Raw genomic sequence first — 16,291 nt, 5'->3', positions numbered from 1 at the left:
GAAAAAAAAACGGTACAATAGTATATTGTGCACACACAGGTGTGGTAAATGGCATTTGACTTAAAAAGTTTTCCAAACTTTACTTTTTCTACGACCATTAGTTTTTGGTTTGTAAAACAACACAGATAAATTCACTGACACATGATCGTCAGAATTGGCAAACGTCAAAATTCAAACCGAAAGCATCGGATTGTTTCCCGTTCTCTGAAATGTCCGAACTGGCTCGCAGCCTTAGGAACCGAAATTCACGTGGTAAAATTACACTTTCCGCTTGCTAGATCAGTGTATAATTTGATATTTTAGAGAAGGGATTAGAAAAAATATTATAGAGCCTAAAATTATTAGTCACCGACAGAACATCTGGAGACGATAACTTATTTGGTTGCATAAAAAAAACCAAATGGTAACCTAATGGAAAGTCGGGATAGTTAAAGATGTAGACGTAAGTCGGAAAAATGCTGCGCTGCGCTGTAAAAAGCCATTACAACACGGTGTGCAAACATGCCGGTCGATTTTATTCCACGACCAACTCAGTCAGACTGCTTTCGCGTTTCGTAAATACTTGGAGAGTAATTAACAAATACGAGAGGCCAAAACGGGCGTCGAGGGAGATTGATTATATATTTTCGTGCGGGCGTAGTTCCATTATAGTCCGTCGGTGGCGCCACACTCGAAAGCGTCATCACGCGATCGTGAGAGTGTGTAGTTTTTGTGGCGTGGCACTTGGTAAAAATCCCCCTCACGAAATATGATTTAGTTGCGCGGTAGGAAAACTTTAAGTTTTCCTTTGGGGGAAACAGCTGCGCGACTGTGTACTATTCGCCCGTGCGCCTGTATTGAAAACGATATATTTTATTAGTTTAAAAACTTTTATGATATGTTATTTTCCTCTAATAACTTTTCCTTTATTCTTGGTATTGTCCGAGTTTTTATGGCGGGAGAGATCGCTCGATTTATGGGGCAATAATTTTGGTCTTGGTGATTTATAACGTCCGTGTGGGAAGTTTCCGGTGAAACCGATAAAAGAGAATTATGCAAATAAAATACACGTCGCCAATAAATAATGAATTGGACGCGCGGATATTTGATGAAATATTTATTCCGCCTTAATCGTTTTGACAGAGCCTTAGGCGGTAGTTTGTCATAGGGTTTCTAGTTATTTATAACCAGCACACAACCAAATATCGACTATTGCCTGAAAACCAAAACTTTCTAATATCGAACATTTTTAATAGAATTTCGAAATAATCTGAGTACTTTAAAATAACCTCACGAACCCCACTGGAATTTCACCTTGATCCGCAACCGCTCACAATTCTTCTTAACAACATGAGTCGGTGTTTCCAGTTTTCTCAATTGTTGATCATACTGGTGATCTATAGCCGAAGAAATTTTTCTTTAAATATATATCGACAATTTAATGGGTAATATTATGTTCAAAAAAGTTGCCAAGTACATAAAATTAATATTAATTGCCAGATTTTGCTCGCCGCAGAATAATACCTATTTGTCAGAAATTATTTTTTTTTTAATTTAGGGTCAGATGGGTTCAATTTGGAGAGGAACTAAAACCTAAGCCAACGTTCAACGAGCTGGAGATGGATGCTCATCTTGGAAATCATCTGTTTAAAAGTCCCTACTTTTTTTTGTCGAGAGTTGAAATGGATTTTATCGACTTCTCAACTCCACAAAAATACTCTAGCTGTCTACCCAACTGCCCTAACTGGCACTGGCCTTAACTGGCAAAGGTGCAGCCGGCAGTCGAAAGGACAAGGTCAGAGTCAGATCTTTCAGGTTCACTAGGTGCTTGTTCGGCATATTTTTGTTCTATCGCGTCAGTTTTTTATAGCGCTCTATATCTTAAAAATGTTATTTTATTAATATATACCTATGACATTAATATGTTTGTTCCATGTTAGGCATGTTTTTTAAATGAATTGATTTATATGAAATTAAATGTGATTTGGCAATGCTGAATAATATTAGATTTCTCTGAAAAGCAACAGAGTGGGCGCAGAAGCTTCAATACAGCGTTGTAACCTGCTTATACGGAGTTTGGTTGTTCCATTTGCGCAGAAGCATTAAGAAACTTGCAAAAAGGTAGAAAGAAATGTTTATGTTTTAGTGTTCCTATGGTATGGTGAGAGCGTAGCAGTGATAATTCTTATTTTTGTTCGTGTAATGTTCAAGGATTCAAAAGAAAAAATAAGAAACAAATTGTGTACACCAACCTTGACTCTGCTATTCGACCAGTTCCTCATGTACCAGATGTACCGATACCTACCTCCCCAAAAGAACTAGAAAACGTCATATCGTCAGAATCAGATGAATCTAATTCCGATCCAGATAACTCAGATTTCACACCAGGTTACAAAGAGTCCGAAGTGATGATATGATTCAATTAGAGATTTGCACCTTTCAAAGGATGCATCCGAATTGTCAGCGTCCCGACTTCGTGACAAACATTTACTGGCACCTGGCGTTATGTCATCATTTTACTCAGGAAGGACCATTGCGTATTGAAACAATATTCCTGGCTTAGTTTCAGCATCAGGAAATGTGCAGGAATATAAAAGAAGAATGGCGCCTGTTTATTGACTCAATTAAGCGTAGTTTAAGAGGCGTTTTATTGCACAATGGTAACGGTTGCACATTCGCTATATTTAAAAGAAAGGTATGAAAATTTAGGACTTCTTTTGAAGAAAATAAACTACCAAGAACATCAGTGCCTTAACGTGCTGTGCATGCTCCTAGGACAAGAGGGGTGTTATACAAAATTTCTATGCTTTATTTGTGAGTGGGCTAGTCGGGCAAGAGCTAGACATCGGACTCAAATAGCAAGTAGTAAAAATGTATTAAGAGATAGCTGAGTTGACCAGTTTGTTAAAGGCCTAGACAAAAATGGACAGTGTGTGTTTAATTTCATTTCCAGATGTAATTGATAAGTTTCTTGGGAACTCTAAGGACGAAAACTACAAAAATATTGTTCAAAATATGTTACAACACTTTCATCGTCTAGGTTTTCACACTTGAACTATTTTCCCGAAAATCTTGGAGCAGTTAGCGAAGAACAGGGATAGAGGTTTCACCTGGACATTAAGGAAATGGAATGACGCAAGCAAGGCAGATGAAGCAAAACGATGATGGCGGACTACTGTCGGATGTTAAAACGAGATATGCCCTTAAAAACACACATCCAAATATCCGAACAAAGTAGCTTTCTCGTAGATTTTACTCAAAAAAGTCTGAGTATTTTGTTTTTCACTAGGATACCACTTTTTATTAAATCAGTTGTTTTAGAAATATCGTTTTTTTTTTTTAATATTTTCAAAAAAAACCTTACGTGAAACAAATAAATGCAGAATTTTTAAAATCAGTCTATCGACATGATATGAAATCACCTTACGAAATAAAAACATCTTAATTTATTTATTTAAAATTTATCATTATATACCATATTTGAAATATAGTGAACTGTTCAAGGCAACTTGTACGGAGTTAGCAATAAATGATTTCGTCGACGCGGGTGATGCAACTAGGTTTTGGAATATTCTACTGCAGTCACTGTATTTTTTTATATTTTTTTTTAAACTTATTTTTGTAAATCATACCAAACTTTTGCAGTATGTTGTGGTAGTCTGTTTTGAAAAATGGTACCCAATTGTATTTTATTACAAGTTCAAGATGATATAAATATTGCTGCTCGGTGTCTAAGCCAAAATATTTTGCTCAGTTGACCAAAGTTCCATAAAGGTACGTAATCGAAAAAATGAGAAAAGTGGTTCTAACATGAATAGCACAGAACAAACTAAATGAGCGAATATCACTAATAGTTTGTTGTTCTAAATTGCATGTAAACTTCGATTTAAATGTGGTTTCTTATTTAGTTTCAGTGACGAGGCGTCTTATCTTTTTACAACTAGCTAGAAGACGTCAGTCAGTCAAGAATATTTTTATTCGGAAAAACTGTTGAGTCCACCAGTTTTTCTCTTTTGTTATTACGGGCTACATGTTATATATAGAAAAGGTAAATTTTGAAATTCTACAAAATACAATTTTGATCTCGGCTCTAGGACTGTATGGAATATAAAATTTTCTATCACAAACGTTGATTTTGCTTGGTCCTGTGGTTTGGCGGCAGACATTTTCCACTGGCCGCAGGACCAGAAAATTGTTAGGACCATTTGTCATATTCACAGGGTGGTGGCAAAAAACTCGGCCCTCCGGTTCGGATATGAAATAATCGATTGCTTCGGGGCGACATTTCCGCCTTCAAAATTGATTGTCTCACGCTTCTAATGACATTTTTGCTGCTTTCGGTAAAAATAAGTCGGAAAATCGTGAGTTATTGCCCCGAAAAAGGACCCGATATATTTCATCGTTCGGTAGACACGAAAAGTAATAGAGTTTCTTACACGTTCCAAGCGACGCAGGTGACACACATAACGATCATTTTTTCGTGTAACAATTTCCAGAGAAATTTTGCACCTGCATTGTGTTGCCCGACCGATAAAATTCTCGGAAGTAGATTTATGTAATACGCGCCGGATGTTTTTTAATGTCCTCTAGACTCTTGCATTGTTTCTGTAGCGTAGCCGAAAAGGCAATTTTAAATATCGAGCACCAACATGGCGAAATGGGCTTAGAAGTCGCGCTGCGAAGAATACGAAATGTGCGTATTAAAAAGTGCAACCAAAATCCAAGGATCAGTCCTTTATATTTGACTGATCTTGATGAACACTATATACTTGGTTATGCATATGACAGTACGTCCGTCATATCGAATAAAGACGAGGAGAACTTGTTCTAAAATACAAGTGAACTACAGGTTTAATAGGTTTTAACTTTTTATTCATGAAAGTGTCTGCAGGCTGGATCAGTCAGAATGTTATATCTCGGGTTAAATTTCATTTTCGAATTAACCCATAGCTTTTTTTTTAAATTTTAAAAAGCAAGGCAATATCTAAGCTCTAAGCAGCAATGTGGTATAATAATGTAATAAAAGAGTTACCAGGAGCATAGCTCGGATTCTCAACATAGATTCTAGCAAACCAATTTTCCGAAAAAAATTAACAACGTTTGGTTGCTTTAGTTTAGAACTATGAATTTATGGATATAAATAAAAATCAATTTGTAATTCTTTATGCTTATTTAAAGTTTTTATGATCTGTAAAGAAATAAAGATGGTTTACAACAGTCATTCGGCTTCAGCAGGCCCTGCTAGACGACATGTTCAACCTTTCATAACTTCCAGTGGTTTCACATAGTCGATTACAGCTTCGAGAGTCATCGCTCTGAAGCGAACACGGTAGCTAATACTAATATTACCGCGAGCAATCTGCCCTTTTCTTGATCTAAAATTATATTTCTTCATAGAATTTAGCATATTTTATTCATCAGTCCAACCAAACATGGATCAAAACCCTCAAGATAAGTGCTTTGAAGATTTAGCATTTATTGCTAATTATTACTAAAACCATATAATATTTTAAACAAATACTTCGATAAAAATTGCAGTTTATTTCAAATATTACTTAGACGTTCGTCTTTATTCCAGTAAGTAACTTTTTTTTGTTAAATGAATAGTCAACTTTTATGCTTCCACTCAATCTGTTTCCATCTTCTTTGAGAGCTTTAATTAAATATGCGTTTTAAAATAGAGAATGTAAGAAATAATAAAGAATGTTCTCTGGAATATAAGAAAACGGGAATAGTGAATGAAAAAAGAAATGAATTTCAATAATAATATGCTTGAAAAAGTTACACGGCAGACACGACAGATAGTTAACTAGAAAGTTACTCAAATTTATGTACAGGTTGCATTAAGACCTTATAAAGAAGCCAAGTAAGAACTTTCATTCCTATTTAATGCTAGACACGATGATAAATCTGAAACATATTTAAACAACAAATTACTACTAAAAATGATTTGGATTAAGATTTTGTCATTATCAGCTCTTCCTTACCATTTACAATCAAAATTAAAAGAGTAAAAGCATTTGCGCTGTTCGTACTGTATCGTCTTTCATTAAATTCCTCTCTGTTTTCAACCCCATCCATGCCGCTAGACAAAGATTGATATGCCTTTACTCAATGATAATATTGAAAAATAAGTTGAGTTGCATACAGGGATACTGAGTCCAACCTAGTTCCAGAGATGTTGCTAAAGAGATATTTCTTCACGAACATACTAGAAACTTAACTGGTCCTCGGGTGCAGCTTGAGAATGCACCTAATATTTCTTTCTTGGTCTTGAAAACGTTTACTCACGCTTGGATGAACTCCAGAACAATTTCCGACGTGAAATGCGAGACTGGTTTTGATGCTCTGAATGAAAAGTCTCTGTGAATCAGAGCGCATAAACTGTTTAGACTTTAGCACTCAGAGTATAAGTGATCATCCCAACTAAGTGAGCGGTCAATACCCTGGAATTTATTTGCTGTTCAAGTTAGCCTATAGAGAGTAATTATTAACAGATAAGTTTTCAAAAACAATCAGTCCTCTTTCATCTGTGCTCAACTTACTTACATCACACTTCCATCGCTCCACGGCAACCGCATTGGCCTCAGATAGGCCATTCAGGGACATCTTGGACAGTACAACTTATGTTTCATCAGAATACTGGCAGAGGAGCTTCGAAGTACAGAACCAAAAGAAAGAGATCGAAAGGACCTGAAGTACTTCCTGTTGTAGTGATCCAATCCTCTTGCTGTCTATCTCCCAGATGTGATTTTAGCAAGTTGGGGAAATGTAGGTAATGGAATTCAGTTGACAATGGTGATCACCTCAAAATAAAACAAACTGAACTCGACCAACCGACACGAACTTCTCGAACGTTACCGTTGACTACCTCAGTTCGCACGACACATCGGAGAGTGAAGATTTTGCGGCATTTTCATCTAATTTTTAGAGTGGATAAATTAGAATGTCCAAATATAACAAATATTTCTTTCTGTCCTTGTAATGTGTAATAGTCGTCGCATTTAATCGTACAATTCAGCAGTTAAATTGTTAACAGTTAAATTATTATTGTTAATTACCTACATATTGATCCCTATTGCCCACACTACGTTATCTTAGTAAAACAGTATTATTTTTATTTGTAGAAAGTTCATCGTAGAATGACTAATAAAACTAATTGGACCACAGACGACTTGGAAGAGGATATTAAACTTATTAATGAACAGAATTATTCTATAAGAAAAGCCGTGAAGACCATGAGTATTCGCCAGTCTCCACAAGGGATACAAAAAAAAATACGTTTGAGGCACCTCGTGTGGGCCGTAATAATCTCGTCACTCCTGATATGGATAAAGAGTTAGCGGACACAATCAAGAAAATGGGCAACATATTCTATGAGTGCACCCCAAACGAAATAAAAAGAGCAACATTTGAATACGCTGAAGTTCTAAATCTGAAACATAATTTTAATGAGAGTTCAAGATTGGCTGGTCGAATTTGGTTTGAGGGATTTATTACCAGAAATAATATTTCTGTGCGGAAGCCCGAAGCTACCAGCATCAATAGTGTTACAGCCTTCAACAAGACTGAAGTACAACGATTTTACGACCTGCTGGAAGAACTAATGGGAAAATACAAATTTTTATGATGGAACCGTTCTCTCCACCATCTAAGATCCTGGAAAACTATTAGCTGCAACGGGACAAAAGAGAATAGGGTCCATAACTAGTTGAGAAAGGGGTAAGACGGACGATGTAGAAGATGCTTGTCGCTATGAGCGCTACAGAAGGATATGTCCCACCAATGTTTATTTTCCCCAGAAAGAGGATGACCCCGACTGTCGAAAAGGATGGGCCAACAGGAGCAATATATAAATATTCGGACAATGGATGGAATAATGAAAAACTTTTCCATCAATGGCTCAAGCACTTCACCGACTATGCCAAACTTTCTGCAGAAGAACCAATCTTATTAGTTTTGGATAATCATGCAAGGCACATTTCTCTAGCAATTTTTGAGTATTGTAAGGAAAACAATGTCCATATGCTATCTCTTCCACCCCATACACCCCATCGCATGCAGCCACTAGATGTGTCATTTTTTGGTCCATTCAAAGCTGCATATATATCGGTATTGCAAAATGCCTAACCCAGATAATTAAAAACTATTATAAAAGAAGTCAATGAATATTTCATCAAAATTTGAAAAATAACCTTTAAAAACAAAATGCCACCAAAATAATCAAGCCCATTTTGCTCGAAAACATTGCAATTGAAATTGAAACGTGTCAACTGGACTTTAGTTATTTCTTCGACAGGGCTAGTGTCCAAATATTCTTTGGTCATAGTTCATCCCCCCAAACAGAATGGTATAAATGTAAAGATTTTTTAAGAGTCTGTGTAAATATGAGGTTTTTGTGCTAGATTAGGAAAATGCTACAATTTAGCAGCCTTTTAGATAATGAAGGCGATATAAGCAAGACCAGCTTTTCCGTATTTGTCGCCATTTTATACATAAAAGTTTTATATATTTTGGCTGTTACTTTATATGTGTTGTCAGGTTATAACGATTTCTCCGATTCAACCTAAATCAAAAGTACCGGGCATGTTTTCCATTAAAGATGTGAGTTGTGTGTGTGTGTGTGTGTGTGTGTGTGTGTGTATGTATGTGTGTGTGTGTGTGTGTGTGTGTGTGTGTGTGTGTGTGTGTTGACTATCGTGATCAAACCTTTTTTCTTCATTTCTTTTATTGTACCCTAATTAATAAACTAAAGTGATTAAAGTTGCTCTCAATCGATAGTTAAGTAAGTAAAGTTTATAAAAAGAACAGAGGAATAAATAATTGATTCATATATTTTCTTTTTTTTTTCATTCTCGCTTAAGTGATTTCCATTACCTATATTTACCCTACTTCGAAGCTAATAGCTCTCAAGTTTCTTTAACAACAGATGCTGATCGACGGTGTCAAGGTGTTTAAGTCGAAGCATAAACCAGCAATTTCCTCTTTTTGTGGAGTTTTTCTGTTAGAAAAGGGCGATGTATGAAAAATAGCAAATTCTCCTGATTTTTTGGTAAAAACGTCATATGTGACACCGAATTCCTTTACAATCGTCTCTTTGGATAAAGTGAAACGGGCTTTGAAAAAGTTGTATTTTCTGTGGTGCTGTACCACAACCAAAACTTCAAGCAGTTGGTTGGTTTTGCAAATAAAGTATCAGGATTATTATTTTGCAAGCGACGGTCTGCGTGGGCACGGGCGCATAAAATAACGAATACATCGTCCTAATGTGATGAAACTTTAACCGGCAACAGTCGGACGGGCGGATAGACGGAAACACACGGCCCGAATACGTTGAAGGGAATTCGTCGGGTTCGAATTTATGAGATTTTAAATGGGGCGCTTACGGTCGCCGTCTCCGTTTGTGGCCCGTAAAAAATGTCTCCGATCAATCACGGCCTCAAGTCGGACGTTCAAAATATAGTTGCCGCGTACGCGATTTATCAATTTCAAGTTTTATTGCGCAATTTTCTTGACGGAAAACTGTCGGAAGCGTCGGAAATTTCGGGCGGCCCCCGTTGATTTACACGTACGAATCGGCGAGTGCGCGAATATATTTGCACGCTCCAGTCAACAACTCTCCGCGCGAAATGTGTTGACGTATTGCCTTTTAAAGGACGTGATATAAATAAATCTACGATGTAAAACAGGTACCGAGAAATAGTCGAAGTGGATTGCGTTTTAAAAAATGACAATATCGATACGGGTATACGGGGTGTTTCGAAATTATTTCAGAAAAGCGTACTGTTGTAACTACTCCAAACATCGAAAAAACTGGTCACAACGCGTTACTGACGGCGCCGAACGACCAAATACCAACATCAGACAATTTGGGTTTTGTTGCCTACGATACGTTGCGGACACTGCTTAAAAGCCCACGAGGCGTTTTGAAAGTTTAGAGAGGTGATAAACCCTATTGTGCTTTTAAAATTAGAACAGATATAATAACTTTTTCTTTTCGTTCTTTAGGTGCCATGCCTGAAAGTCGCTTATACCCGTCCACTGGCAGATCCACTTTTTTTCCCTGTAGTATTAGGCGTTGCAAGTCATATCGCTCTCCCCGTATAATGTGCCCCAGGTACGAGATCTTTCGTTTTTTAATATGTTCGAAGATTTCTCCGTCTTCCAATCCAGCCATCTTGAGCACATCCTCATTTCTGACTCCTTCCGTGCACGGTATCTTTAGCATCCGTCTCAGTGTCCTCATTTCGAATGCTTCAATGTTGTTGATAGAAACAGCTTTAAACGTCCACGCTTCCGCTGCGTACAGAAGAACCGACCAGATAAAAGATTCTGTACTTGAGTTTGAAATTTAGATTCCGGTTGGTGAGGATTTTTTTTAATTTTAGAAAAGTTGTGCTTGTTTCTTCTATCCTGCATCTAATTTCAAGTTCTGGGTTCCACTGGTCCTCCACCATGCACCCGCTCCATTGACCCGCTCTATTTGCTCTCCATTGAGTTGAAATATAGGTTTGACAAGACATCTCTAGATATAACCATAAACTTGGTTTTGTTGGTGTTAATCTTTAGCCCTCTCTGTTGGCTTGCCACATTGACATTTGCAGATCGTTGGCATTATCGGTTAATAATGCGGTATCGTCGTAACTAAAAATTGGAAAATATTTAAATCGTAACCAGTGATATGGAGATTAGGAAACTCCCAATTTTTAAGTGAGGACGCTTGTGCCCCCATCACACACAGTTTGCCTTCTTGATCCTGATTATCAGGAGACATGGATGACGTTGAAGTAGATACTCAAATTCAAAGCGATCATGCGCCGCCGAGTTATCCAGTTCCAGTGAACCCGTGTCATGGTAGATGCAATACGAGTGATGAAAGCGATAACATGGCTGCAAATAATTATTGGTTTGGTAAGAACCAGCATAAGTCGTCAACCAAACCATCCATACCAGGAATGTTCGTACTCAAAAGCACAACATAATTTCTCAGTTGACTGGACTGCGCGAGCGAATTGCAAAATTTGTGAAGATCTGCAGATTCTAAACCAGTCTTTTTACTGATGAGTTTTTAGACATGGCAGTTAAATTGGCCAATGTGAAATTGGAGAGTTGAAGAATCCAAAACAAAAATAGAAATACGCTCACGTCACAGTGTATGCACCAAAGTTCCCACCTTCAAAGGAAAATAAAATACGAGTAATAGAATGATAATCAAACGAATGGTGGGTTATGGAGAAAGCTGTTCGTTTTCGGTGAAGATGAATTCATTACGCCGATAAAGGCTTTCCAACTCTCCCTTTTTGGTTCCCAACTTATACAAGCTGGATTCATATGTATCAGTTAATTCAAAGTTATGTACCAACACCAATCACATTAACGAACTGTTATCAGTAATCGTACCTTCCCTGTCTTCTATATGGTTGATAACGGCATTTTCTAGTCTCTTAAATCCTTTGCTTCTTTCACCTCTCGAACGATGTCTTCGTACTAGTTTTTTTTTTATTAGTTGGCTCTCTCACGTTCTCTTTAGCTTCTTAACAATCAACAGAATTTAACTGGATAGCAGTCGTAGACGCACTGACAAGGACGAACTGATTTCGCAACGCGTTGGAGCCGTTTTCATTTCGCTCACTGAGCGTTTTCGATGTTTGGAAGTAACACAGTAATAGAATGGGAAATACCTTCCAGTTCTGCTCAATTGCGCTGTCAAAGGAACAAACCCAAAACAAAATTATTTTTTATCTCTCTTGTAAATCCGATACTAATAAATATTCTTACCTCATAAGGAAAATGAATGACACTTTAGTGACACAGTAATTAAAAGCACGGTAGCATCTTTATCAGTATAATTGTTTAGTTCAAGGCATCAGTATTTGCTGTTAGGCTATAGTGTTCACAGTTTTATGGGATTGGTAATTAAATGGCGACATTCACACCAAGAATACGAAGTTCTAATAGTTTGGCAAGACAAATATACAGCCAGTGGGATTTTTAAAATGAGGTTTGTTAACCTTTCAGTAACATATGGGAGATTACCACAAGAACATGAATTTATAGAAGACTAATTTGATGAAATGATAAAATATCTTCCGGCTGATTCGGTTGTAGGCTGGCTATAATTTACGATACATGGAGAAGGTTTCAACTTTATCTTACCACAATAAAGAATGGCATTTTTGCCGTATTCGTTTCATCTCTATACTTATAGCGTGATCGGCGATAAAGAAAGTTTTAAGAAAACAAACTGTATCAAAACCTTGAACCTCAAGTTGCCAATTATACTGGTCTGGGTTTTGAATGTTAAAGGAAATATATCAGACCCGTCAAACATTTCGAATAACTTCACGATTTTATCGGGATCTCGTCTCTGTCAGAGATCCGTAAGGCTGTTGCGCACCATCTATACCTATCTCATAAATATCACATTAGTGTTTATTCTCGATCGGCCTGGAAACGTCGGTTTGCGAACATTACTACCTCGTTTGCCGCAAACTGTGCCAAGCCGAATATATATCCGAAATGAGAAAGAGAGAGGGCGGGAGAAGCGACTGAACGAAATGAGTCTTGGGGTCGACTTCTTGATTATTCAAGGTTAATTCGTTTTGAATTGCAACTTATTACTCTCTTCGCGAGGAATGTGAATAAAATGCAAAATTAATAGGTATATTGCAGCGCCGGGGGTGAATACGAGTGATTATTTGATGTTTTGGTGCCGATGAGGTGGGACTGACGCCTCGTCGGGGGTAACGTAACACTCTCGCGTGAAAGCAATGTAATTATTGTGCGTGTTACTTGGGTAAACTGTGTACTTAACGTTAATGCGTCGGTTAATTTATAAATTTGACCGACATTTTGCACACTAATTGACACGAGGGACGTTAGTGAAACAGTTAAAAGTTCGTCTCGGTATTTAGTTAGATCTGGTTGAACGTTACATTGTACAGGATGGCCAGATAAGAATGCAAAGTGCGAAAACTATGCGTCGTAGAGATTTGAGGTAAAAAGTTTTATTATGAAAGTGGCCGAAAGAAGATCGTGGAAAATCATTTTAGATTTCATCTTAGTCGCCAGGGGGCGTAACGGCTATCTTACATTTAAAAAGTAATTTTTCACTAAAATCCGTCTAGTCAATGTACCAAAAATATATATATCTTTAAAAGCTAAGCTCGTATCGATCTAAATGAAGTGTTGAGATGATTCAATTTTATTTTAAATTAACGGCTATAACTCCTAAACGACTGAACGGATTTTAACAAACTTATCGTTATTACTCTTATCAACCCCGTCTTACCTGTAATATGTCTAGTTCTGAGTTATCCCGCTAGAGCGCGCTCTTTGATATAATAAGAGAAAATTGGAAAATTCTCTAAAAAAGTAAATCCAATAATATGACTTTTATACTTTTTACAAAACCTCTGGATTCCTCATGCGTCGGTTTTGCTGAGTCAAACTTGCTGACGTTTCGCCAATCATCCTGTTGGCTTCTTCAGAGCTTGACTGAAACTGGCTCGTATGTTACTTTGTACCTGCTTATATATTGTTTGAGGGGAGCGGAGCTAAATGAGGGACATAAACACCGTCTCGGATGACTGATTCCCATATTGGTGACAGGTAGACACCTGACTCGCGGATAAGATTGTTAGGTTGTTTTTAAATCTCTATAGACTCTCGGACTTTTCGTTGGTAGAAGAACTGATTACATGCAAGAATTTTAATTTTATCGAATAAAATTTTATATCCGGTTTCATGAGTGTGTTGGGCAACAGCTGATGAGTTTATTTGCCTCTTTCGTGTTCTTTGAGCCTAGTTGATATTTTTCGTCTGGTCTCTTCTATGCATTCCACGCATATGCGGCATCTCAAATGGAATTTTGTCTTTGACGGACCGAAGATATTGAGAGATTTTTGGACAAGTGGTAAATCTCAGCAAGTTCAGCTCAGCAAAAACCGACGCAGGAGGAATCCAGAAGTGAAAACAGCATCCCATTTCTATCCTTAAATATAGAAAATATAGAAAATTTAATTAGCATAAAATTTTAAAAAGTCAATATTACGCCGGTAATTTTCCTTATAAAATTGTTTTCCATTTTTTAAGATCCATTCTATAATTTTATAATTATAAAATAATTAAAATATTCTTAGTTCCAGAACATAAAAAAAACACGCGTAGGGGCACAGTGTTCAATAGATATTATAATATGCAAGTGCAGAATATGAAGAGTAGGCCACGGAGGAAAAAAAATGCCTTGTCAACAACGTTTATATTAAAAGCATATTTATTTAGAGGCTCTGTAATTTGTGTTTGTTTCACACATAAGCGAGGCCTTAAACTAATAAAATGCCTTTTACAAATGCTGTTTATATGATTTGGATATATTTTGAATACCTTGAAAATGGTTGATGATGATTGACGTAGAGTCTACAAATCGGCCTTTGCACGATGCTGGAACTTCTCAGCGTTTAGTGCAACAATCGGCTAAAATAACGGAAAACAATATAGTTAATGTCTCACCATTCGTGCAATTTAATTCTCACGTTAGTACGAGAGCAATGCCTCTCGTTTTGGGTATACCACATACTACTAAACATTCTGAACATTTTAAAGGATCGAAGTTAGGTTTTTATTTCACTAGAAATACTTTACATGTTTCACAATATTTTTATTTGGAATTTCTAGTCTGTACCCATATCTTCTGGTTTTACGACGTTAAATGCGGTAGACTTCGACCGGCTGGATGTTGGGCATGATTAGCAAAAATAGAGACTTTTTATCGGAAATTCTTTGGACAGATGAGGCCACTTTTAGAAGTGATGGTGTGAAACTATTATAGGTTCCTATTTCTTTGATCAACCACTAAATGGTGAGGTGTTGCATGATTTTCTGCTAAATCAATTGCTTATTTTACTAGCAGATGTGCCGCTGCAATTACGGCAAAATGTCTTTTAGCAACTAAATGGTTGCTCTGCACATTTTTCATGAAATCAATCATTTAGATCAATCATATCATTCATTGGACGAGAAAGTCTATTTTCTTGGCCTCCCCATTCCCCAAGCCTTACTTGTTTTGTGTTCTACCTGTGGGGTCCGTTAAAAGATATTAATTACCAAATTCCACTAACAACGAGAGACGACTTAAAAATACAAATACAAGAGGCTATTAGCTTGTAAGAAGCAGAAATTGAAGCGGTTGTAATGTGAAACACGGCAATTTGTAAAACTTTCCTTAAAATATGAGTCCCTTATGGAATAAAATTTATTCAGGCAAAGAGGAAGTATTAGCGGTTTTCTCTCACTACCTAATTCAGACAATTTTCAGGTATAGAGTTGACCTTTTTAACAGTTGCACAAAAATTACATATTTTAGGAATATGGATTGTGAATAGATAGTTGATCTGTAGGGCATGAGCTATGCTGATAGAGATACTTTTGAAACCAGGCAGAAAGATATAATGTTGATATAATAATAATGTAATGAGAATAATGAGTCCCTTTCAAACCATAAGACCCTGAGGCGTTCAACATGGAGTTGTTTCTGTACACTATATTCAATTTTTTTCGTAGCTATATGGCGATCACTGTTGAATACAAAGCAAATGCCATTTAAAAACTTAGCGCACTAGTCAATTTTTGGAAAGTTTTTTCGGTCCTCAGGTTTTCTAATTTTGAATTTTTCTTCTTTATTTATTATCCAACAGCTACTAATGTGAAGGCCAGATACTAATATTGTTATTTTTCCCACTGTCAATGCTAAAGAGGTTCAACACATTTCTCATTCATGTGGGTTAGATTTTTTTATTTTTTATTGTTGGTATTTGTTTGTTGTATATGATTCAATGGACATAGATTGTTTAAGTACAGGGTGTGCCACCGGGATTTATTCAGGCAAAATTATAACTAGCAAAAATTTAAAAAATTTGGAATTCAACTAATATCGGAGCGGCCAATCCGGCACATTTGGATATACCGGAAGTTATTGTCAGCTTTCTTTTTTTTTTAATGCAACACCCTATATATTAAGGCTTTTTTGCATTTCCGCGAAAATACCTAAATTTCACAATTTTTGGACTTTCATTTTATGTCAAAAATGATGTTTGCAGACCGTACAATATCTGTAAATTTCCTCATACGCAAGCCTATCTTATTTGGAATTACAAATTCATGGTACTTATTATTAATAATCACGCACTCAAAATTGATTATTATTTTAAACCAAAACATGCGATACGCTTGCAATTCGTTATCGCAAAACACAAAACCTCAAAAACTATGGATTCGGTTAAAGCTGAAGCGAAAAAAATGTAAAAAATTATAA

At 36.6% G+C, this 16,291-nt stretch overlaps 1 protein-coding gene and 1 long non-coding RNA gene across 2 annotated transcripts in view; both read right to left on the bottom strand.

Annotated features, from left to right (window-relative positions):
* Window positions 1-16,291, bottom strand: part of LOC132704763 (trypsin-4-like) — a 96,026-nt gene that overhangs the window by 13,979 nt on the left and 65,756 nt on the right. The gene's annotated exons all lie outside the window — the stretch shown is intronic.
* On the bottom strand, window positions 6,018-7,222 carry LOC132704764 (uncharacterized). The gene is made up of 3 exons (XR_009619318.1): window positions 6,529-7,222; window positions 6,204-6,425; window positions 6,018-6,145 (listed from the first exon to the last, which is right to left on the bottom strand). It is a non-coding gene; the product is annotated as an uncharacterized LOC132704764 (long non-coding RNA).

Source organism: Cylas formicarius, unplaced genomic scaffold (assembly GCF_029955315.1).
Source record: "Cylas formicarius isolate icCylForm1 unplaced genomic scaffold, icCylForm1.1 PGA_scaffold_7__23_contigs__length_41026272, whole genome shotgun sequence".
NCBI lineage: Eukaryota > Metazoa > Arthropoda > Insecta > Coleoptera > Brentidae > Cylas > Cylas formicarius.
Note: the sequence above shows the minus strand (reverse complement) of the source record. Positions and strands in the feature narration are given on the sequence as shown.